Genomic DNA, 22682 nt, shown 5'->3' with positions numbered 1-22682 from the left:
GCAATTCCAACCTTTCGTAGAAATGAGTCGTTGAAAAATTCATTCATTTTTATATCGTGAAGGGTTAAAATTCCTCCGCTATTATAAAGAAAATGCCACATTTACAGGCTCTTTAACATTTATAAGAGTTCTTTTTGTCCGCCCTCTCTTTTATTAATAAGAATCCTTTTGTCAAACATTATTTAAATAAGAGGGAAAGAAAATAAATTGGTTCTTTGGATTCGGCACCTTTTTAAAGAATATTAATTAGAAATTGTGATCATAGTCAAAATTTACAATGTAATATAAGAATTAAGAAATGAGCATGCTTCAGCATACAACAAAATACACTTCTGTTTTGTTTATTTTCTAGAGGAAACTGTAAGTCATCATCATCATTTCATTAAACCTTCTCTCCTATATTTTGCCCTTACAGATTTATCCAAAAGCAGCTCTTGGATGGTAGTCGTTCAACAGCTACTAGTATACTTATACGTGGTGTTCTAGCAATAATTATTCAATCGGACTAATACAAATTATCCAGAGGTAATAAAGTAACATCGGGCCGCGCCCGTCCATAAGTTATCGGAGTTTGTAGTACAAGTGTTTGCCAATGGCGCCGCGCAATATGTTCCACAAACAGCCTTCAGGTAAGTTATGGCGGCCCTTGTGTGTAGTTTTGCTTATTAACGAGACCAACATGGCGGACGCTTGATAAGATTTCGGTTTGTCTTGCCAGGCATTCGTGCCTTGAGGCGGTCTTCAAGCATTTGGAGTTGAGGCCACTCTATGGAACTATGGGGAATATGCTCTATTTCGTATAACATGTAAAATTATTATTAAGTGGAAGGTATAGGTACATCTAGAGGGATTTATGATATGGTTTAATGATTTTAATAATATTATACCTTTATATATAGAGACCTTTATATAAGAGAAACGTAATAGGTAGGTATTTAAAAAGTACCTACGTTTTTACACACACACACACACACACACACACACACACACACGTGTCCATTTTTACAAAACACAGCAACAGTATTAGAGTAATTTGTATAGAATTGTCAATTACGTACCTTTCAAGACGATTTTAATAATACAAGACACATTGTTAAGATATATCTTTATTTTTACAACAACAATATAATATTGTTGGTAGAGCATCCTCTCATGTGTTACTCGTAGACCACGTAACGCTCGCATAGCTACAAGGTGGCTACGAATCGCCCGACTGCTTTGGATAACTGATGTATGTACAGGAATTATAAACAATTCCACACCTATGACGCTCTGTAATTTCCTTGTAAATTTCTCGTAGAAGTAGGTAAATAGGTACGTCACAGTTGGAGACCATAAGGTATAAAAATTAGTTACAAATATTAAGTATATTTAGAACCTCAGAGCAGTGCATAAAATTAACGTGTTCTTTTATATACTTACACATATATTTTGAATAATTTGTTAAAATATATAGAAAGTAGTATTATTTTTTATTTTAACACAGGCTTATATGTGTATTGTGTAAGCCTGTTGATGAGCTATAAAACTTTGAAATAAGATAATGCAGTCATATAATTTTATGAGATTAGACAGTACAAATTATTATTTCAGTTTATAAGTGGGCGCATTATGTTTGCATTACTTTATAAGATTGCAAAATTATATTCTTTAACAAAATTTGTTATTTTACTGACTTCTACCCAAACGTTTAAGTATGTAAATCTTCTTAGAGAAGTTTAAGACGCAGCGTCGAGTTATCTGAAGAAAGTTAGATATTTGTTAATGCCAGGGGCTTTAAACAATATATGTATGAGCTTAAGCCTACGGCTAAATTGCCTTAAAGTTTTGTATCACATTATAGGAGCGATATAGCAGCAATGCAATATAATCAGTTTATAGTTAGATAATGGTTCGTTTAGTTAACATGATTTTGAACATTTACAATATGATTAAAAAAAATCTATTGATAGTTAAAATGTGTTTTTTTATTTCAATTTATAAGCATGAAATAATTTTTGGTACAATAGCAAATATTATCTGTAAATTTACATAATTAAATAAAGAAATAAGTAAAAATAAAATATCACAATGATATCATGTTACTTTATATTAAAATCTCCACATAAAATATTTGTGAAGCTGAAAATTATTTACTGAAAACAAGCACGCCGACGATTTATTTAATTACATCATAACGCCATGATCTAAAATTAAATTTTAAGACCTTTGGCGCGAGAAGATATCACGTTGAGCACGGAACGAATGCGCCCATTTCTCATTTAAACCAAAACTTAATAACCCTACTGGAAACGCAATAATTAGGAGCGTTCAGTGCGAGATTCGGGAGGGAAATAAATGAGGACCATTAGGAGACGCGTTAAGATATTTCATTCTGTTTGAACAAGACGTTAGCGGGAGCAAACGCGTTGTTCTCTCGCGGATTGTTCCCACGCAAATCGCCAAAGAATAATACGTGGTTGAGGTTATAAAAGTTTTCTCTGAGAGGCATATACAAATATTTTATGCGGAAAATACCGTGTTAGAGTTTCTATACTAATTATAAAATTGTAGAGTTCATATTTCGTCTATACTTAGGTAACTTACCCTAATTCTCACAAAAAACTTTTAAGAAGTGATTAAAGTCATCATACATTAATTATCTTAAAATGTATGCTACTATGAAATCTACGAAATTAAATGCCTTTTTATACATAGATTTAAGTATATAAAATTAATATATCATTGTTTCCCACTTATAACAAAAATATTGTACATTACAAAACTATTGGTAGAAGTGTATTATCTACAGTAGAACTTCTTTGCTCTACACACCTGACAAATTACCATCACTCAGAGGCAATCCGCACGTTTGTTTTTGTTGAATTGTGGATGTTTTTGTGGGGCAAGACTAATGTGCAATGTAATCATCCTCACAACACTGTTACTTACAGTCCCTTATTTATAGCAACGTTATATCTTTACAGTGTTCCTATTTTTTTAATCTTAAATGTTTAGCTTGTAAATATTTTCTTTATTACATTAAGTTTAAGGAGGATATAGTTAGTAGTATTAACTGTTCCTATGTTCCTTAACTGTTCCTATCTTAATTTTACAATATCTTGAATTGAAGTGTGTAGTGAAAAGCAGCCAGTTGGAATATTCCTAGTTTTACATTTAAACAATGAAATTTCTCTAAAAGAATGAAATGCCCAATCGTGTTGACAAGGGCACGCGATTGCGGCGGCGCCTACCCGCGCAGAAGCGACCTGTTTGCCTCGCAAATACCAACCCAACTATTGACAGAGCCTATTCGCTTTTATTCATATGAGGGATGTGCTGATTTTATCGATTATTTGGTGAAGAATATTTCCTTTGCTTTTATTACAGGGGGTAATGAGGCTTTCAAAGCCAGCAGTATGATGTGTGGGTTTTATCTGTTATAAGTTAATGTGAAAGATTAGCAATTATAATATTTAGCATAATAAGTAATAACTTGGCTAATGATGACAATTCATTGATATCATGAGAATCTTAGGATACATTCATGCATGAATTAATTTGTTGTTGCGCGATAGAGCAAAAATTTTTTCATAAGCACTTTCACATCACTTCATATTATAACCGCCGGGTTTATAACAATAGAGGTACATATTATAGTGTAATAGTTACACTAATTACGAGTTACATTAGTGATAGTTTCACTCTAGTTCACGATTATTTCTCATTTAATCTGACAGAAAAGTCAATCAAAACAAGCAGAAGACGTTGTGTTGAACTGGTATTTAATTATTTATGTTATATTTTTTATCGACCTCATTCCGCCACGTCTCTACAAAATCGTGTGTCGCGAGTCATACAGATCGCGATGCGTATAGCGTATCGAACGTGAGATTTTTTCACAAAAGGCTGCGGTGTCAAACGATACACATAAATAAAGGGCTATTTATTTCGATACATATCCATGATGTTGATTCGATAACAAATTTGAATAAAATTCATAATAAGACAATGCGAATTTACTAAAGGCTCTACTAGAATTATTAACTTTATTTTAAAAATATTTAGATACATTAAATAATAAATTGTAATTATTACTAATTTAATACTTCCATCTACGAATCTTACAAAGGCATTTCAGCCCATCTGTAATTATAGTACCTATATTTTAAAATGTCTCTCATAAGTTTATGTTGCTTATATTTAAAACACTTTCGAAATAACTAGGTACCTACCCAATATATTTAAACGTATGAAAACAATACTTCCGACTTTTTCCACACCAATACCATTACAGGAAGTCACGTTTTATTCACATATCAAAAGAAATGTGTATTCGTGGATTTCTTTAGTTGTTAGGAAAGCGCGAGGATGCCTACCAAACTAAATTATTCAAAATAGACGCTACGTGTTTATGATGTTAAGATGCTTCTTGGTAGGAGAAAGTTTAACTTTGAATCGAAACTGTATTCAAAAACTATGGAACTACTATATTTTGATATTGTTATTTTAAAATAAAATATAACACTATTCGAATAAAATATTAAATTGTGTTATAAGTTTGCAATATACATTACCCGAATGTTTCAGTTAGGAACTGAAAAAGTTCTACATTTTGAAAAGAATTGAATAGAACATGTTACAAACATTTACCCGCTTATTCAAATAAACCGCAAATAATATTTTACAACTACAATAATAAGCAAGTACACTGGTGACAAAAGCGCGGTATAATCGGCATCCGACAAAGGGGTTGTAACATTTTATTGGCCGCAATCCGAGTGAGTAAACCTCGAGATAGCACTCCTGCCAACAATTAAAGGGAAAAGATAAAACCGCGAAATTTTCCTTAATTTTCACCCGTTTGCTTGTCACGTTAGTGTTACTTTATTTCATGTTTTATCAAATAATATTAACAACACTTTCAATCTATTTATACAGATTATAGGATTTCATCGAAAAGATTCGCTTCAGCAACGTAATTTTATTGACTTAATGTGCTGCTTAATCGTTTTAAATATATGTACTTTCAGCTGATAATAATAGTTTTATACAAAAAGTTGTCATTGAACTATCTTTATGTTAACGTTAACCCTTTCATTTGTTTAGAACCAACCTAAAGATTATAGGTACACCGTGTCAACACGACAGAGTTGTAAATTATACTCAAACAAAAAGAGTATTAAAACCCCTTTCATACGATATTGAACCGCTAGTGTTGCAATTATAGCAATTGCCATAATTACAGCCTACAGCCGTCTGGAAATTATTCGAACTGACCGGAAATTATAGTTCTGATTGCCACAGGTGACTTGTAGGTTTAAAAAATCCCAATTGAGCCGTTAGCCAGTTATTAAGAGGCTAATTTTGTAACGTTGTTGTTTCAGTCTGAGCAGTAAAGTTTTGAAATATGTTGCAAATATAAACACAGTCTGAACCATTAAATTGTTTCTATTGTGGCGCAATTTTTGTAGTTATTAGGTACGTTAGTCAAAATTTATGAAATACAATTTCTATTTTGATTTTGAACCGTAGACATGGGCGTAGCCACGGTGGGGCAGGGTGGGGCAAGCGCCCCACCCAGGCTTTGACCTGGAAGGTACCTAACCAAATCTAAAAATTGAATTATCCAGGTACTAGCTACTAAGCTTAATATCCGTAAGAAAATTCACACTCGATTCTCGAAAGTCGTTCGAATAACGAATTACACACGAAAAAAGAAAATAGCTGAGGCTTAAGTTACATGAACTGTAAGAAAAATGAGTGTTGTACAGTTAGTTACCCCACTATTTTATCCAATTTCACTTTGTTTTACGTCTCACTTTCTATAGAACGTGTCACGTGACTCGTGAGTTACAACTCAAAAAAATATGGGCCTTAGAAAAAAAAAAACTTTCAGAAAATATTACACAGAATAAAGTGAGTGTTATAAAAAAGTTTTCAAGGTAAAGAAGATGCCATCGCAAATGCGTTCGCAAGCGCGTTCGCAAATGCGTTCGCAAATGCGTTCGCAAATGCCTTCGCAAATGCCTTCGCAAATGCCTTCGCAAATGCCTTCGCAAATGCCTTCGCAAATGCCTTCGCAAATGCCTTCGCAAATGCCTTCGCAAATGCCTTCGCAAATGCCTTCGCAAATGCCTTCGCAAATGCCTTCGCAAATGCCTTCGCAAATGCCTTCGCAAATGCCTTCGCAAATGCCTTCGCAAATGCCTTCGCAAATGCCTTCGCAAATGCCTTCGCAAATGCCTTCGCAAATGCCTTCGCAAATGCCTTCGCAAATGCCTTCGCAAATGCCTTCGCAAATGCCTTCGCAAATGCCTTCGCAAATGCCTTCGCAAATGCCTTCGCAAATGCCTTCGCAAATGCCTTCGCAAATGCCTTCGCAAATGCCTTCGCAAATGCCTTCGCAAATGCCTTCGCAAATGCCTTCGCAAATGCCTTCGCAAATGCCTTCGCAAATGCCTTCGCAAATGCCTTCGCAAATGCCTTCGCAAATGCCTTCGCAAATGCCTTCGCAAATGCCTTCGCAAATGCCTTCGCAAATGCCTTCGCAAATGCCTTCGCAAATGCCTTCGCAAATGCCTTCGCAAATGCCTTCGCAAATGCCTTCGCAAATGCCTTCGCAAATGCCTTCGCAAATGCCTTCGCAAATGCCTTCGCAAATGCCTTCGCAAATGCCTTCGCAAATGCCTTCGCAAATGCGTTCGCAAATGCGTTCGCAAATGCGTTCGCAAATGCCTTCGCAAATGCCTTCGCAAATGCCTTCGCAAATGCGTTCGCAAATGCGTTCGCAAATGCCTTCGCAAATGCCTTCGCAAATGCCTTCGCAAATGCCTTCGCAAATGCCTTCGCAAATGCCTTCGCAAATGCCTTCGCAAATGCCTTCGCAAATGCCTTCGCAAATGCCTTCGCAAATGCCTTCGCAAATGCCTTCGCAAATGCCTTCGCAAATGCCTTCGCAAATGCCTTCGCAAATGCCTTCGCAAATGCCTTCGCAAATGCCTTCGCAAATGCCTTCGCAAATGCCTTCGCAAATGCCTTCGCAAATGCCTTCGCAAATGCCTTCGCAAATGCCTTCGCAAATGCCTTCGCAAATGCGTTCGCAAATGCGTTCGCAAATGCCTTCGCAAATGCCTTCGCAAATGCCTTCGCAAATGCCTTCGCAAATGCGTTCGCAAATGCGTTCGCAAATGCCTTCGCAAATGCCTTCGCAAATGCCTTCGCAAATGCCTTCGCAAATGCCTTCGCAAATGCCTTCGCAAATGCCTTCGCAAATGCCTTCGCAAATGCCTTCGCAAATGCCTTCGCAAATGCCTTCGCAAATGCCTTCGCAAATGCCTTCGCAAATGCCTTCGCAAATGCCTTCGCAAATGCCTTCGCAAATGCGTTCGCAAATGCGTTCGCAAATGCCTTCGCAAATGCCTTCGCAAATGCCTTCGCAAATGCCTTCGCAAATGCCTTCGCAAATGCCTTCGCAAATGCCTTCGCAAATGCCTTCGCAAATGCCTTCGCAAATGCCTTCGCAAATGCCTTCGCAAATGCCTTCGCAAATGCCTTCGCAAATGCCTTCGCAAATGCCTTCGCAAATGCCTTCGCAAATGCCTTCGCAAATGCCTTCGCAAATGCCGGCGGCACAGCCGCCGGCCGTGCCACCGGCATTTGTGCCCCACTTTGAGCCCATGGCTAGCTACGCCCATGACCGTAGATATTCTTTATTTTAATTTATTTATTCACTTGACATAAATCTTAGTCAAATATATAAATTTCTTTCTTTCTTTCAAATAATATGTATTAAATCCATATCATTATACAATATTAATTGAATGGTTATCGAAAAACAATTATGCGGGTAAGATAATCGTTAACAAAGAGCGCATTAAATCAATTACCTTCAATAAATTCGGATAAAAGAGGCAATTTGTATGAGCGAGGGCTAATAACGCTAATTTTAAGTGAGCTTTGTCCGTGTAATAAAATTTTATCAAACCCAGGCTGGGTGCGATTTACCCTTTGATTGTGTTATTAAATGAATTATTACAATTAAAAATGATTGCTTCCATTATGAGAACTGATATTTCTCTGTCTAGTCATATATCTAGTCTCACACAGAGGTACATAATTTGTTTATTTTACGAACCCAGTTTTTGTAAGAGATAAGTTTGGAGCCGAGGGCTTTTTCAAAATTGTTGTGTTATAATATAACAATCATACAGATGTAATCTACATAATTATAGCTATGACTTCACAAATTTCACAAAACAAAAATGGAAAAAAGCATCATATTGAATGAAATAATCTGGTTTAACAATAAAGACTATATTCTCAAAAATAATGTTTCCAAACCCTATCCGTTCGTCCGTGAAATGTGTTATAATTAACGAGAGATTTCGAGCGGGAAATCTTTTAAGTCCATGTTTTCCTACAGGTTTTCCTAATGAATGATTTTCACGCTGACGATTCCCGGGCACCCCTGTGAAGTGACACGAATTTCCAATAGATTCATTTCGTTTACAAGAGAATGGGTTGACAGACACTTATACAAAGGAATGATCATTAAGGATTTACTTACATGTTGTACGAGTTAAAATAAATAGTTTACCAGTAAATATATAGCATACTTATAATATATTTATTTAATAATTGAATAATTATTTCACAAAACATATTTTTATCATTTAATGTGACTATTAATTAATTAATTACTATTAATTATGTACTACCGGTCCGCCCCGGCTTCGCCCATGGTACATATTTACGTTTGCCGTTCACACGTGATGCCGGACAACGCGAAATGGGTTTCATTTTTATATATACAGGGTTACTTGTAAAACACCAGCAACCTCGCAGGACAAGAAAGCTAACAGCATAAGTAACAACATTTGTTCTACGACTTTTGGCATAACGCAATAAATTATTTTTAAATGATTTTTTAAACTTTTATTGTACTCTCCTAACATTTGTAAGTCTATGTTCTATTCATTATTGGATGGACGACGCGACGCCCCCTTCCCCCTCTCGTTCGCTTCATGTTAACGTAATTTTTGGCAGGCGTAGAGTTTATAATATTCAAACGGAAAATTAAATGAATATTTATTTTTGTATGAAAATAAAATCTAACAAATTATCAAAAGTCGTAGAACAAATGTTGTTGCTTATGATGTTAGCTATCTTGTCCTGCGAGGTTGCTGGTGTTTTACAAGTAACCCTGTATATAGACATTATGTTTCCAGCAAATGGTTTATCCAGTGACTTTGACATTTTCGACTGTATTAATTAAAAAAAAATATTAAGCTTCCCCTTCCCACAAAGCGTTTACCGTAAAAAAGATAAATATTTGAGACTGAAGTAATTAATAGCGCGCTTTTATGGAGCTGTTGTTTGATTTCAAAGGCTTTTATTGTATCACAATGCGTTTCGTATATCCGATTGACTAGGAATTGCTTGGGTAATAGGTACCTACCTAATTCGTACTCGTTATTTTTATGAACTCTAGTTTTATTGAGAGTTTAAATGGCATAAAGTGTTAGTTAATTTAGAAGCAAATAAAAATAATATGTTGTAACACTAACACTAGGATAGGATTTTACTAACACTATATGGGCTATGTGGCCTGAATTAAATGAATTTTATTTTTATTTTTTTATTTATTTTATATGCTTTATGCTTCATGAAACAAAATTTTAAATAATACGGTCTCTTTTAACCTACGATAAGGGAATACGGATGATGATTTTTCGCGGCGGATCCCCGAGGATGGATCTGGTAATTATGATTGAGCACAAAATGGATAAAAATAAGGTGCGGTATTGTTTCAGACATAATTAGGGTTTGTGGCCCCGGCGGGGAGCCGCGAACTGCAAGTCACACGACTTAACGCGAAATCTGTGTTTTCTCATCTGTTTTTATTACGAATTTCCTCATATTTCAAGCAATGCATAAATGGAATTATATTTATTATAGGTGTGTAAAACAATGAAGCTATAAATGTTACCTACGTATCTTGCTTTATGTGTGAACAGTTGAACACTCTGCAACATGAAGTTTAATGCTCTGATTTTTTTATTTGTTCGAAATATTTTTAATAAACATAATACGGTATCGGTTAACAAGTATAACAAACTGCACTACTACAACGAATTATTTACTCTTGGTGTACGAAAAACGATTAAGATTAGACATTTCAAATCCAGTTAATGCAATTCTTAGGTACTTGAAACGTCTCTATTAAACATGCCAAAATTAATTAACATCCCAAGTTTCGTCGCACCACGTTCTATAATAACATGCAAGGAGCGTCGATTATGAATATTAATATCGTGGTGACACTCCAGGTTAGCGGTTTGACGCTAATTCACACAGACTACCGTCGCTTCATGGTTTACTTTACTAATACCAAGTTATGCTAAGCACATTCTTATTTAACACAATTATTTGTTAAAATATCTTATGAGACGTGCGGAGAAAATATCTATCCTCCCTGTGTCTTTTAAATCGATAAGATGTGCTGCAGTACTGTATAGTAAAACGTTGGATTCTTTCTTAGGGCTAAATTTGGAACTTCAAAATTGTTGATTAAATTACAACTTTCTTGCAGTGTTTTTGTACAAAGGAGTTAACGTCTTACCCACGTTGTGAACTTGGCTTAATGCTGCTAATTCGAGCTGAGTTAAATCCTCTCGCTTCGATCCTCATTGCTTCGTAGATAAAGCCATAATTAAGGGCCTTCTCGATCGATTAACTTAAGCCAAGTTTAAATAGACGTTAACTCCAACAGAAAGGTTTACTCCGCCGTGAAATGGCATTAGGTTTTCTCGCGTTTTATGCGACTACAGACGAGAGACGAGTCGCTAAGAAAGGGAGATTTTATGGGAGATTGACTTAATTAGTACAATCGTAAATTAGGAGACGCATTTTTGAATGATACGACTTGAATGGATTCGGGTAACGTTTTCTTCACGGGATTTGAAGTTTAAATGGGTCAAATTGTTTAACGAAATGAGATTTATTGCCTGTCTCTGGAAAAATGGTAGGATAGTTTATTTATTTTGTGTTTCTGCAAAAATGTATAGGAAACAATGATTATCTAGTGATACAGCTTTGTTTTACAAGTTTAACAATTTATCGTGAATTGCAGTGGATTGCGTTTCGTGTCTAACATCAGTTAGAATGACTATAATTAAATCAAGCATACTTCGTAACTCGAACCTAAATATTTTAAGCGAGCCTACGACAGGCCGTTTCCTGATCCAGTAGTTACCATTTTATTTATACGCTTAAGGGTTGGTTAGTAGGTTAGTCGATTGGCTTTGTCGATATTATAATTGTTATAAAAAAATCATATTGGTACTAGGTAGAAGCACTTAATGTACATATTCTATTTTTTATGTTCTGGTTATATTTAAACCATCACATACATTTTAGTTAAATCGTATTATTACATTGCCACTAACCTAAAATTGCCACTAAGTACCGAATTAATGTTATAGTTCGATCATTATAGTTACGTGATGAGTATTTACCTATACACATACCTTAGTAATGCGTTTCTATCATTTGACCAGTCCATTATTTATAGATGTATATATTATATAATATAATATCGACACCCATTCCACGATCCCACCACTAAAGCACCTCTTGCGTGACGTTTACTCAACCATCCCGTCAACATTATGCCTTTCGCGTAAATGCTGAACGAAATGTCAGTTTGACCTTATGCTAAGTGGCGGAATACCCCTGAATTATTTGACGAGCTTATGTTTGATCTTTACAAGGTGCCCTTTGCTATGATACCTGTCAATTTGACATGGAAATGTTGGTGCATATTTCATAGCTATTATATACTATAGGTCAATGTGAATAATTACAATGAATTATTCGATAGTGGGTTAGTCAAATGATGAGTTTGTCACGTACGCTACAAATTACGCGTTTAGTAGGTATCTATTATTTGTTAGTGTAAAAGGAAATATATGAATCATTATAATAATACGTTTTGTATAGAATTCTGGTATTTTATTTAGTTCTCAATTCGATTCTGAATTCTGAAATGTTTTAGCGCTTAAAAATACTAATGCGTACGAGACCCTTATTAACATTTAAAAATTATTTAACTATTTTTGTCAAAAAATTCCTTCGAGCCGGATTTGAACCAGCGACCTATGGATAGCCATTATAACCAACTACAGTCCACCGCTCTACCAACTGAGCTATCGAAGGTATATGGTTATTGGCGAAAAAAGCATTTAATACAATTATAAAATTTAATGAGAGGTGAAAGGTGTTCACTAATCACTTTAATGTTGCACAAGTGGAGATAATCGAGTTAAAAGTCGCATTAAAAGTTGCATCATATACATAATTATTATAATTTTATATGATTCCATAAAATGCGTTATATTTTATTCGAACGCATTGACGTGTTGTTGATGAATAAAATATAAATATGTGTAGTATGACTTGAAGGCACTGTAACTGTTGTTTAAACAATTGATGGATAATTAAATTTGTATTCATGAATAACGTTATCACCCACCTATTATTTTTTTCAAAATTGAAACATTGGGATACTTCACAAACCTCTATTTACCTGCCGCACATTTGCATGTCGATCCTTTCTTTGTCGGAAAACAAGATAAAGTAAATCAACATGCTATGCCATTTTTATCATCTTATCAATAAAATTTGACTATCGTTGCTTGAGCAAAATATTTATTGTTGCATGAAGTATAAGACCATAAAAAAAAGATTTTTTTGTATTATTTTATAATGTTACTATATAAATATACACAATTACAGTATATAAATGTGAGAAAAAATTTCCTTCGAGCCGGATTTGAACCAGCGACCTATGGATGACAGCTTCAATTCCTCTACAGTCCACCGCTCTACCAACTGAGCTATCGAAGGTATATACATTACTTCAAATTATACGTATACATTCGTATTTGTATCAATGTAAAAGTGAAAGGTGCCCTCCTTTTAGCACGTACTGAATGAACGTCATAGATTACGAAAGTGATTAAAATTCCAATATTATGTAATGGTTTGCTTATCAGTGGTTTTGTTTACAAATAATGAAATACATTTGCTGTCGAAATGATAGTTTGTTACTTGTCACTATGACAAATAAAGCTGCAGTAACTACAGCAAAGAAGCATTTTTCTGCAAAACATATTTATGGCTGTCAATTAATGAAAAGAATGGGCAAGTATCAACTTATAACTTCAAAAGATATGATTTTTTTAAATTTAAGTTTTTTTCTCAAAATATTTTGCGGGTAGATTTTAAAAATTTCCTTCGAGCCGGATTTGAACCAGCGACCTATGGATAACAGTTATTATACATCTACAGTCCACCGCTCTACCAACTGAGCTATCGAAGGCTTGCTTGGTGCTTTAAATTTTGCGTATAAGTATATTTTAAAGTGTGCAAGTGAAAGGTGCCCTCCTTTTTATCACTCAGAAGGTCACTTATGTAGAGTAGAGATAAAAAATCTTATATCTTCAACTTTATTATACAATGAATTGCAATTGTTTATTAAATTATTATTGTTCAATTATTGTTAATCTGAAAATTGTTTAAGAAAACAAAATAATCTCTATCTTACCGATTTGTACTTTCGAGTTGCTTTATATGGTGAAAAGTGATTGAGCATATAAAAGCTGACTGATTTTAACACTGTTGCTCTTGCTTCGTTCTAAATAACTTAACAAAATTTCTAAATTGTTGTGGGTAGATGTAAAAAAATTCCTTCGAGCCGGATTTGAACCAGCGACCTATGGATGACAGTTATTTTTACATCTACAGTCCACCGCTCTACCAACTGAGCTATCGAAGGCACAGATATTGTTATAAAAAAAAACGTTTGTTTAAAGTGTTTCAAAGTGAAAGGTGCTTACTGATTACCTACGAGTATAATGCATAGCGTCACTCGAGGATTTAAAGCCAATTTTTAAACCAATTCACGTACATCTAAATAACCTTAGTATTTATTCTTATATAATATTATTTTGTATGTTCTTTCTAGTATGGTATATGAACCGATGTATTTATTACGATTTTCTGTTGTAAAATTAAGATTCGCCATTTAATAAAATAGAAATAAAAAAATTTAAAAGACAGTCAAAGCATAGAAATATTTTAAGTTTTATCAAAAAAATGATGTAGACTTATTGGGAGGTGTTTTCAATATTATTTGTGGGTAGATGTAAAAATTTCCTTCGAGCCGGATTTGAACCAGCGACCTATGGATGACAGTTATTTTTACATCTACAGTCCACCGCTCTACCAACTGAGCTATCGAAGGCTTGTATAATGTTACAAATTCAATGTATTGTTTCACGTAATTCGAGTGAAAGTTGACCGTCATTATCATAAGCCTGTCCCAGACAGACGCGGCCTGCGGTGGCGATCTGCTGTTGCCTTCTTGCTTGACCGTGATAACAATATACTGCCGCGGCCGCGGTGGCGGTCATTCTAACCTACAGCGGCACATTAGCTCTGGAGTCTCACCTGCAAGTGGACGTTAGTAATGGCCAATCGTACGAAGTTTTATTGCTTTTATTGCCCATATTTTGTCTTTAATTCTTTTGTTTTTTTAGTCTTTATGTGATGTATCATACAAAACTGGGTAATTTTGCACTGTTTGAATAAACAACTCAGTGTTTATAGGCATAATTTCACGCGGTACACGCGGCCTGTTGCAAAAATTTACAACTGATCGCGTAATGACCGCCTCATGTCCGCGCGCTCATTCACACAGAAGCGGTGGCGGAGAGGGCGGGGCTTGCGGCCGCGGTAAGCCGCGCTGTGACCGCGTCCAGGCCGCGTCTGTCTATGTCGTTCCTAGAACTTTCAAGTCATCCAACTGACCGCCACCGCCACCGCCACCGCAGGCCGCGTCTGTCTGGGACACGCTTTATCTGTGTAGTTATGTCATTAATTGTGTGTTGTAATAAAAAAAATGGCCGTTAGCTATATTATCATAATATTATGAGGATTGTATTAAAACAGTACAGGGGCCGCATTATGACCCCTTATTTCCAGACAGTTTACGCCCGGAATTGAACTGACTGGCAAATTCATATTATCGTCGCATTCATCAGCCATGGTAAACTGTCTGGTAATAAAAAGTAAGGCTTAATAAGGTGTGATCAATAAATATTTTTTTCTACAGTGGATCAAGAAATGAGTACGATGTGACATGAACAATAATTCATTCAGTATTTTTTGATTTGAGTTTACATTAGAAAAAAACATGCTCTATGTATTGTAATATAATAGAAGAGTAGAACATAATATCTTTAATGTACTAGTGCCAAAACAGTCCTTCGAGCCGGATTTGAACCAGCGACCTATGGATGACGGTTAGTATACATCTACAGTCCACCGCTCTACCAACTGAGCTATCGAAGGTATACACATTTGTTTTAAACAAATAATTTTTTTAATGTTTTTATGCGGTGAAAGTCTTAGAAAAGAAATGCCTTTCGTATTCTGTATATTTACGATGCTTAGGGCTGATTTTTCAATCGTTGGTTAAAACTTATTCATCGAATAACGTATTATACTACCATTTCAAAAATGTATTTAATTGTCCGTATCTGACAGTTTACAGGTGTCATTTTAAAATGGTCGTGTAATACTTTATTGGACGTATAAATTTTAACCAAGGATTGAAAAATCGGCCCTTCTCGAATTACAGTATTTTTCAAAAACATAGAAACACAATTGGTAAATAACTACAATATTTGTAGCAATAGATATGTACAAAATATAATAATCTTATAAACATACACTTCGCAGGTCTTTGTTTCAATAATTGCTCTTATATTTATATAGAGCCATTTTTTTCTAAGTCGATTAGGGCAGCGACACACGTAACTGATATTCTATAAGTATGTTACGAGTGATATTTAGAATGTAAAGTTTAAAAAATCTTAATAAAATAATTTAAAAAATATTATACAGTTATTAGCGGCTATATATACAAACACTCAAGAATATCTTTTATTTTAATTTATTTGTTTATCTTCTAATTAATTATAATAAAATTCGGTATAAGTAATGAGACAAGTTGATATAAAAATTTCCTTCGAGCCGGATTTGAACCAGCGACCTATGGATGACAGCTATTAATCCTCTACAGTCCACCGCTCTACCAACTGAGCTATCGAAGGTATACGTAATCGGGTAAAAAACACGTAGTTTTTTTATTAATATAATCCAAGGTGAAAGGTAATCCAGTTATCATGTAACAGAATATTGATAAGCAATTTGCATGCTTCTTGTGTAATAGTTATAGGTACCTATAGATGGGAGAAATTTCTTCATTTATATTTATTTAACAAAAATATGGTTTTAGTCGATTATTTTGTAAATATAGGTGTCTGCAGAATATTTTCTTTCTTTCATTTTACAAGTAGTCATAATTTCTGTGCCCACATTCGCTGTAAAAATTCAAAAGGTCGTTTTATAAAATATAATGTATAAATAACATATCAATTTTTTGCAAGTGTCAGACGACAGACGAACCGGACACAAAATCATTTATTTTTCAAATACTTATCTAATGTATTATAATATCCTAAAAACTATTTTAATGATCTATGGGACGATATTTTATAGACTTAAGTCTTGGGTAATTCTACTAAATTTACATTCGATTCTATAAGTAATGCTAATTTAATTCAAAATATTGATAAAATTGCATCAGGGCCCTCTTTTTTGTGCAATCCAGAATCCTGTAAAAAAATTTTATTATTCGAACTATCAGAAAACAAAAATTTAAAAATCCTCACACAAAATATAAGAAGTATTAGCAAAAACTTCGCAGACTTTGAAATATTACTCTCGAGATTAGCTATCGATACTGAAATTCTTGTACTTACCGAAACCTGTAGTCTGTACAAATTAGTCGGTAATTACCGATAACTTATTTATAGACCCGTCTTCAGCAATGAAAATGATGTCGCTTAATACCTCTCCCCAATTTGATGGAAGCATACAATGGATACATATTTGTTTATAATTTTTATTCTTCACAAAACTTTCCTTTATGCGTCAAAATATTTATATATAATAATAGCCTTGTAGCAATGCTTTTTTATCTAAATTAATAACATCATTATTTCAATTCCGTAGATATATGAAAAATAAATAAAATATGGATTTGGAAAATCATTTCTTTGCAACACATTCGAATATTGTCAAAACAAATTATTCTTTGACATTGTCAATCGTTATCATACCGACGTTTGATCTCGACAAGATCTCGAAGGCCCTTCTCCCATTACGCTACCGGTATCCTACACGTCCGCGACTAGTATAGGTGGTCGTTTTTGCGTCGCGTTTCGCGCGTATCTCTTCGGAAGAAAGATAAAAAATTCTTATCATTATGTTGTAGTTCTCGTGCGGCTATAAAAACTCTACAATTTACTTATGTTTCTTTCAATTTATGGATGAATCCAGTACATCCTACTTTTACATCGTCACTGGAATCGCTCGACATAGCGTCCGTCTACAAAAACGAGGCACAATAATGATGAATTTAGTGATTTTTCAGTCGCTTAATATACGAGCATCGGGCAGCGAGCAAATATCTAACTAGTATTCTACTCGAGTCGAGTATCGTATTCTAGAAGTATCGAAATGGGAGAAGGGCCTTACGGTTTATGTGTATTTGTAGATACGGTTGATAATATCGGAAACATTATGTATTATTATAATTTTATAATAAATAGAAGATATTTCACACTTCCGATGCTATATTATGATTTAACGCAATATTTTTTTCTCTTATTTAATGTTATTGCAATTAAAATAAAATAAACAAATAATGTTTTAATTTTAAGATGGTTTCAAAATCTTATTGAAAATGTTAAGAAGCCTCTTATATTATATTAAATAAATATTAAAATAGTGTAGGTACTGCTGTCTGCATTTGTTCAGCCTAAATTATTGCATTCATATTCGATTAAATTCTTTTTGAACTTCTAGGATAATAAAATTATACAGATGAATACAAATAAAATAAAACGATCCAATTACGAAATAAATTTATTAGAAAATTTTAATTTAACAGTTTATAATAGCGTAGTTGAAAATTTGGCTCAAAACCATCATCCCTCACCAACATAATAATTCACATAAATAATATTAACCGTGAACCGCTAAATCAATTGCATTGCATCCTTTGCTTATTAACTGTAATAAAATATACAATTATGCACATAATATAATATAATAATACAAGCTAAAAATACAAGTGATACAAATTATCCGTTCCGTCCTTAGTTTTAGTTCCGTCAGTTTCTATGATGTCTTAAAGATTTCTCAAAAGGCTTCGAATTGAGCAGAATTATCTTGTAGAGCTTTTGGAGTCTTTTGATTAGAATTTTATTGCACTTCACAAATAACAAAATATTACTAAACTAAAACTAATAGCTATAACTATATAAAAACATAACGCAGATTGATATTTTCTTAGGATATTTGTTATCCAATAGATTTATAGGACTTTTAAGAACATAATTAAAAATTATCGTCTTGAAAACACACAATTTATATTTATTTTGATAGAAATATTATTTTCATGATTGATGATTGATGTCAAATGTCAAAAAAGTAAATAAGGAGGTTGCCATACATGGAATTTTGGATTCCATGAATATGTAATTAATAGAACATTAATTAAACGATTGATATAAAAAATATCGAATTTGATTAAAATTAAATTAACTGCCATGTTTTTTTGTGCATAAAATTTGCTTTTTTTATATGAAATTGCAATTGTAATAATGCGAAAATTAATATAACTAATTTTAATTTACTATCTATTCCCTAAAACTAAGCTAAATTTCTTGGAAAAAGAACACTAAATTTTTTAGGTCTATACTATAGTTACTGATTGGTTACTGATAATCGTTAGTTACCGACCGATTTCGGTCGATATCGATGTCGATTAGTGTCGATACTACGCCTACTGGAATATTAAAACGGAATACCCCCCTACATTAAAGTCTTATGACACTTATTACACCAAGAATAACTCTAATCAACATGACGGAATAGTTGCATATGTTAAGCAAGGCATAAACTGCACAGTTGAAGAAGTAAACATTTCGGATGCAACAAGCATACTTATAACTATAAAAAACGACATAGCTATTCTGGGTATATACAGGTCTCCATCCTTTAAAAACATAAACAACTTCTTAAAATCTTTACATAATTTTTTAATAGGTGCAAAAACATTTAGTAATATAGTTATTATAGGGGATTTAAATATAAATATAAGCCAAAATAGTATTGACACCAGTGCTAGCGAATACTTAAATTTATTATTTAGTCATGGTCTTTTACCCGGACATTTGTACCCGACAAGAGATAGCAACTGTCTGGACCACGTAATGATTAAGTCAATATACCAGTCAAAAACCATAGTCTTGGACGCTCCGTTGACTGATCATGCACTAGTTCTTACTTGTATTGTTCTAGAAAATAAAATACAACCAAAAAATAACACCACTAATAAATTAATAAAATATGACACAATTGTTTCCGAGTTAAGAAATTATGATTTTAGAGACATACTTGAATCTTCTGACGCTAACTGGTCTGCCGAACAATTAGTGTCAATATTAAATAATTTAATTCTTAGTAACACACTCAAAGTAATGACACCAAGAAGAATACGTTGTTTAAAGCCTTGGATTACGCCCGGTCTCATTCGATGTATACGAAATCGAGACCGCATGCATCTAAAATGTAAAAAAGAACCCTTGAATGAAATTATGAAAATAACATACAATAGATATAAAAATCACTGCAATAACTTGTTAAAACGTCTAAAAAGAAATCACGAAAAGTCCGAACTATAAAAATATGCAAATAACCCTAAACTGAAATGGAAAATTATAAATTCAATTACTGATAGGCATAAATCAAAACCATCTACTGAGGCCTTGTTTAAATTAGGAGATACGAAAGAAGAGGCTCTTGACGTAGTAAACAATTACTTTGTGAACGTTGCAGAAAACCTGGCAAAAAAATTCCCCGTCATAAATGATCCAGTTACTAATGATTCTCTACAACTAAATTCACCTGCGAACTCAATGGTAATTCTAGAAACAACAATACTCGAAGTTGACTCCATAATAAATACCCTAAAAAGCGATTCCTCCACCGGACTGGACAATATACCTATGAAACTAATTAAAATGTCAAAAAGTATAATTTCGCCCCTAATGTGTCATATCATAAACCTTTCCATTCAATCAAGGGTCTTCCCTCGTATATTCAAGAGATCTGTCGTTCACCCTATTTTTAAGTCAGGGAATAGAGACTATGTAGGCAACTATAGACCTATCTCGGTGCTACCAGCGCTTTCCAAAATAGTTGAAAAAATTTTGAACAGTAGACTACTCTCATACTTGGTAAAATTTGGTATTCTCGCAGACAACCAATACGGTTTTAGAAAAGGCAGATCAACATCTCAAGCTGTTTTAGACCTTACAAATCTCGTTGCGAAACAGGTTGATAGCAAAAATAAATGTATTGGAGTCTTCTTAGACCTGGCCAAAGCGTTTGACACAGTCTCCGTTCCTATTTTACTGCAGTCAATGTCAGATATCGGTATAAGAGGAGAACCTTTGGAGTTATTCCATGATTATTTAACCGATAGATCACAAACCGTCGTAATCAGCGGCATCTATAGTAGAGAAGTCCCAACTACATATGGCCTCCCGCAAGGAAGTGTCTTGGCTCCTTCACTCTTTCTTATCTATTTAAATAATCTCTGTAAAATCAAACTTAAAAATTGTAAGTTGTTTGCATTTGCTGACGATACAGCACTAATTTTCTATGGCAAGGATTGGAAACAAGCAAAATTATACGCCGAAGATGGTCTAAAAATAGTTTCACGCTGGCTGCTTCGTAATTTACTCACTCTTAATGTAACTAAAACGAAAGCTATGCTTTTTGCGAACAATATAAGATCATTCCCAAAAGAACCGTTTGATATAAAACTACACACGTGCAAAACCATCAGCGACAACTCTTGTGACTGTCCCACTATAGAATTAACCCAAGAAATCAAATATCTAGGAGTTATTATTGACCATAAAATGACATGGATACCACATATTAACCAGCTTACACAAAGAACAAGAAAGATGATATATATTTTTAAAAAGCTAAGACACGTTGCAGACTACCCTCTCCTAAAACAAGTGTACTATGCTCTCGCGCAATCTATTTTGACATACTGTATTACTTCATGGGGCGGTGCAAAAAAGTCTCACATAATAGGTCTAGAAAGAGCACAGCGAGCTCTGCTCAAAGTGATGCGTTTCAAACCTATATTATACCCTACATCTGACATCTATACTGATTGTGACGTATTGACTATCAGACAGCTATTCATCAAAGCCTGTATCATGGAGCAACATACAAAAATTGATCATAAAAAAACCTTAGGACGTCAACGTAATGTTTGTCCCACGATTAAATTCAAGTCATATTCTATTCGAAAATTCCAATGCTTTCTCGGACCCATGTTATATAATAAAATAAATAAGCAAATTGATATCTATCGTACCACATATACTCAATGCAAAAATAAAATACATAATTGGCTAAAATCACAAAATTATACACAAATTGAAAATTTATTCAAAACCTTGGAATAAGTAGGTACATTATTACAACGATCTACTTATCTTCACACAAATAAAATATATAATCAACAGTAATAACATAAATTTTATAAACAAAATTTAATAACAATAGGTACATAAAAAAAAAAATTCTAATCACAATCACTACATATAAAATAAATATAACATTCGCATTCTTTTTTTAAATTAAATGTTTTGTAAAATTGAGCTTAAGTCCAACTTTCGTTGTTGTTTTACTCGTCATCAACGATCGGTTAGTAAGGTCCATTAGTCTAAGAATTATTAAGTACGCAAATGTCAAATTACCGTCTTTGTTATGATAATTTTTGTAACTTTGTGAACGCTTGTATCACGCTTGTATTATTGTGAATAATTAGTTTATATTACATAGTGGGAAGATATTATCGTCTAAGATACAGGCTCGGCCTAGTTTAGACGATAATGTCCATAGTTTTAAGTATTGTGTTTATATAAATTGCACACACACACATTACACAGTGTAATTGAAGGTATGGATAAATAAAGATTTTTATTATATTTTTATTATATTAAATCATACGCCCATCTAGAATAGTTGCAAATTAATTCAAACCGAAATTCAACTAGCCGCAGAGAGGTAATCTCCAACAAGATTACGATTGAGCGGATTTTACTGCGTCTTGCACCCCGGTGCATCGTAACCCCGAATATTCTTACATTAACATATTAATTGGAAGCGCTCGTGTGAAGTAAGCTGCTTTGGAATTGTCATGTGAAATTAGATATGCGACTATGTCCAATTTCTAAGTGATATTGTGGGATTAGAAAATTGTAATCGTTGAAGATGATGGTTATGAATTACGATGAATTAATTAACTGTCAATGATGTAATTTGTCATTTACTATACATAGGTATAAGCTTTTCATAAATGAAACGGTATGTATGAAGACTATCTAAAATAAAATCGGATATAACTTGAATTCACCAGAACTAGATTTTACTAGTATTAATATATCCGCTATTAACCAAACGCGTTTCTGTTT

At 33.8% G+C, this 22682-nt stretch overlaps 7 non-coding genes across 7 annotated transcripts; all 7 read right to left on the bottom strand.

Annotated features, from left to right (window-relative positions):
• Window positions 1-12110: 12110 nt before the first annotated feature.
• Window positions 12111-12198, bottom strand: Trnay-gua. The gene is given in 2 exon segments: window positions 12111-12146; window positions 12162-12198. It is a non-coding gene; the product is annotated as a tRNA-Tyr (tRNA).
• Window positions 12199-12799: 601 nt separating this feature from the next.
• Trnay-gua lies at window positions 12800-12888 on the bottom strand. Its single transcript is given in 2 exon segments — window positions 12800-12835; window positions 12852-12888. It is a non-coding gene; the product is annotated as a tRNA-Tyr (tRNA).
• A 386-nt stretch (window positions 12889-13274) lies between these two features.
• Window positions 13275-13363, bottom strand: Trnay-gua. Its single transcript is given in 2 exon segments — window positions 13275-13310; window positions 13327-13363. It is a non-coding gene; the product is annotated as a tRNA-Tyr (tRNA).
• A 366-nt stretch (window positions 13364-13729) lies between these two features.
• Trnay-gua lies at window positions 13730-13819 on the bottom strand. The gene is given in 2 exon segments: window positions 13730-13765; window positions 13783-13819. It is a non-coding gene; the product is annotated as a tRNA-Tyr (tRNA).
• A 378-nt stretch (window positions 13820-14197) lies between these two features.
• Window positions 14198-14287, bottom strand: Trnay-gua. The gene is given in 2 exon segments: window positions 14198-14233; window positions 14251-14287. It is a non-coding gene; the product is annotated as a tRNA-Tyr (tRNA).
• Window positions 14288-15307: 1020 nt separating this feature from the next.
• On the bottom strand, window positions 15308-15396 carry Trnay-gua. Its single transcript is given in 2 exon segments — window positions 15308-15343; window positions 15360-15396. It is a non-coding gene; the product is annotated as a tRNA-Tyr (tRNA).
• Window positions 15397-16071: 675 nt separating this feature from the next.
• Trnay-gua lies at window positions 16072-16160 on the bottom strand. The gene is given in 2 exon segments: window positions 16072-16107; window positions 16124-16160. It is a non-coding gene; the product is annotated as a tRNA-Tyr (tRNA).
• Window positions 16161-22682: the final 6522 nt, after the last annotated feature.

The sequence above is a fragment of the Colias croceus genome, chromosome 5, assembly GCF_905220415.1.
Source record: "Colias croceus chromosome 5, ilColCroc2.1".
NCBI lineage: Eukaryota > Metazoa > Arthropoda > Insecta > Lepidoptera > Pieridae > Colias > Colias croceus.
Note: the sequence above shows the minus strand (reverse complement) of the source record. Positions and strands in the feature narration are given on the sequence as shown.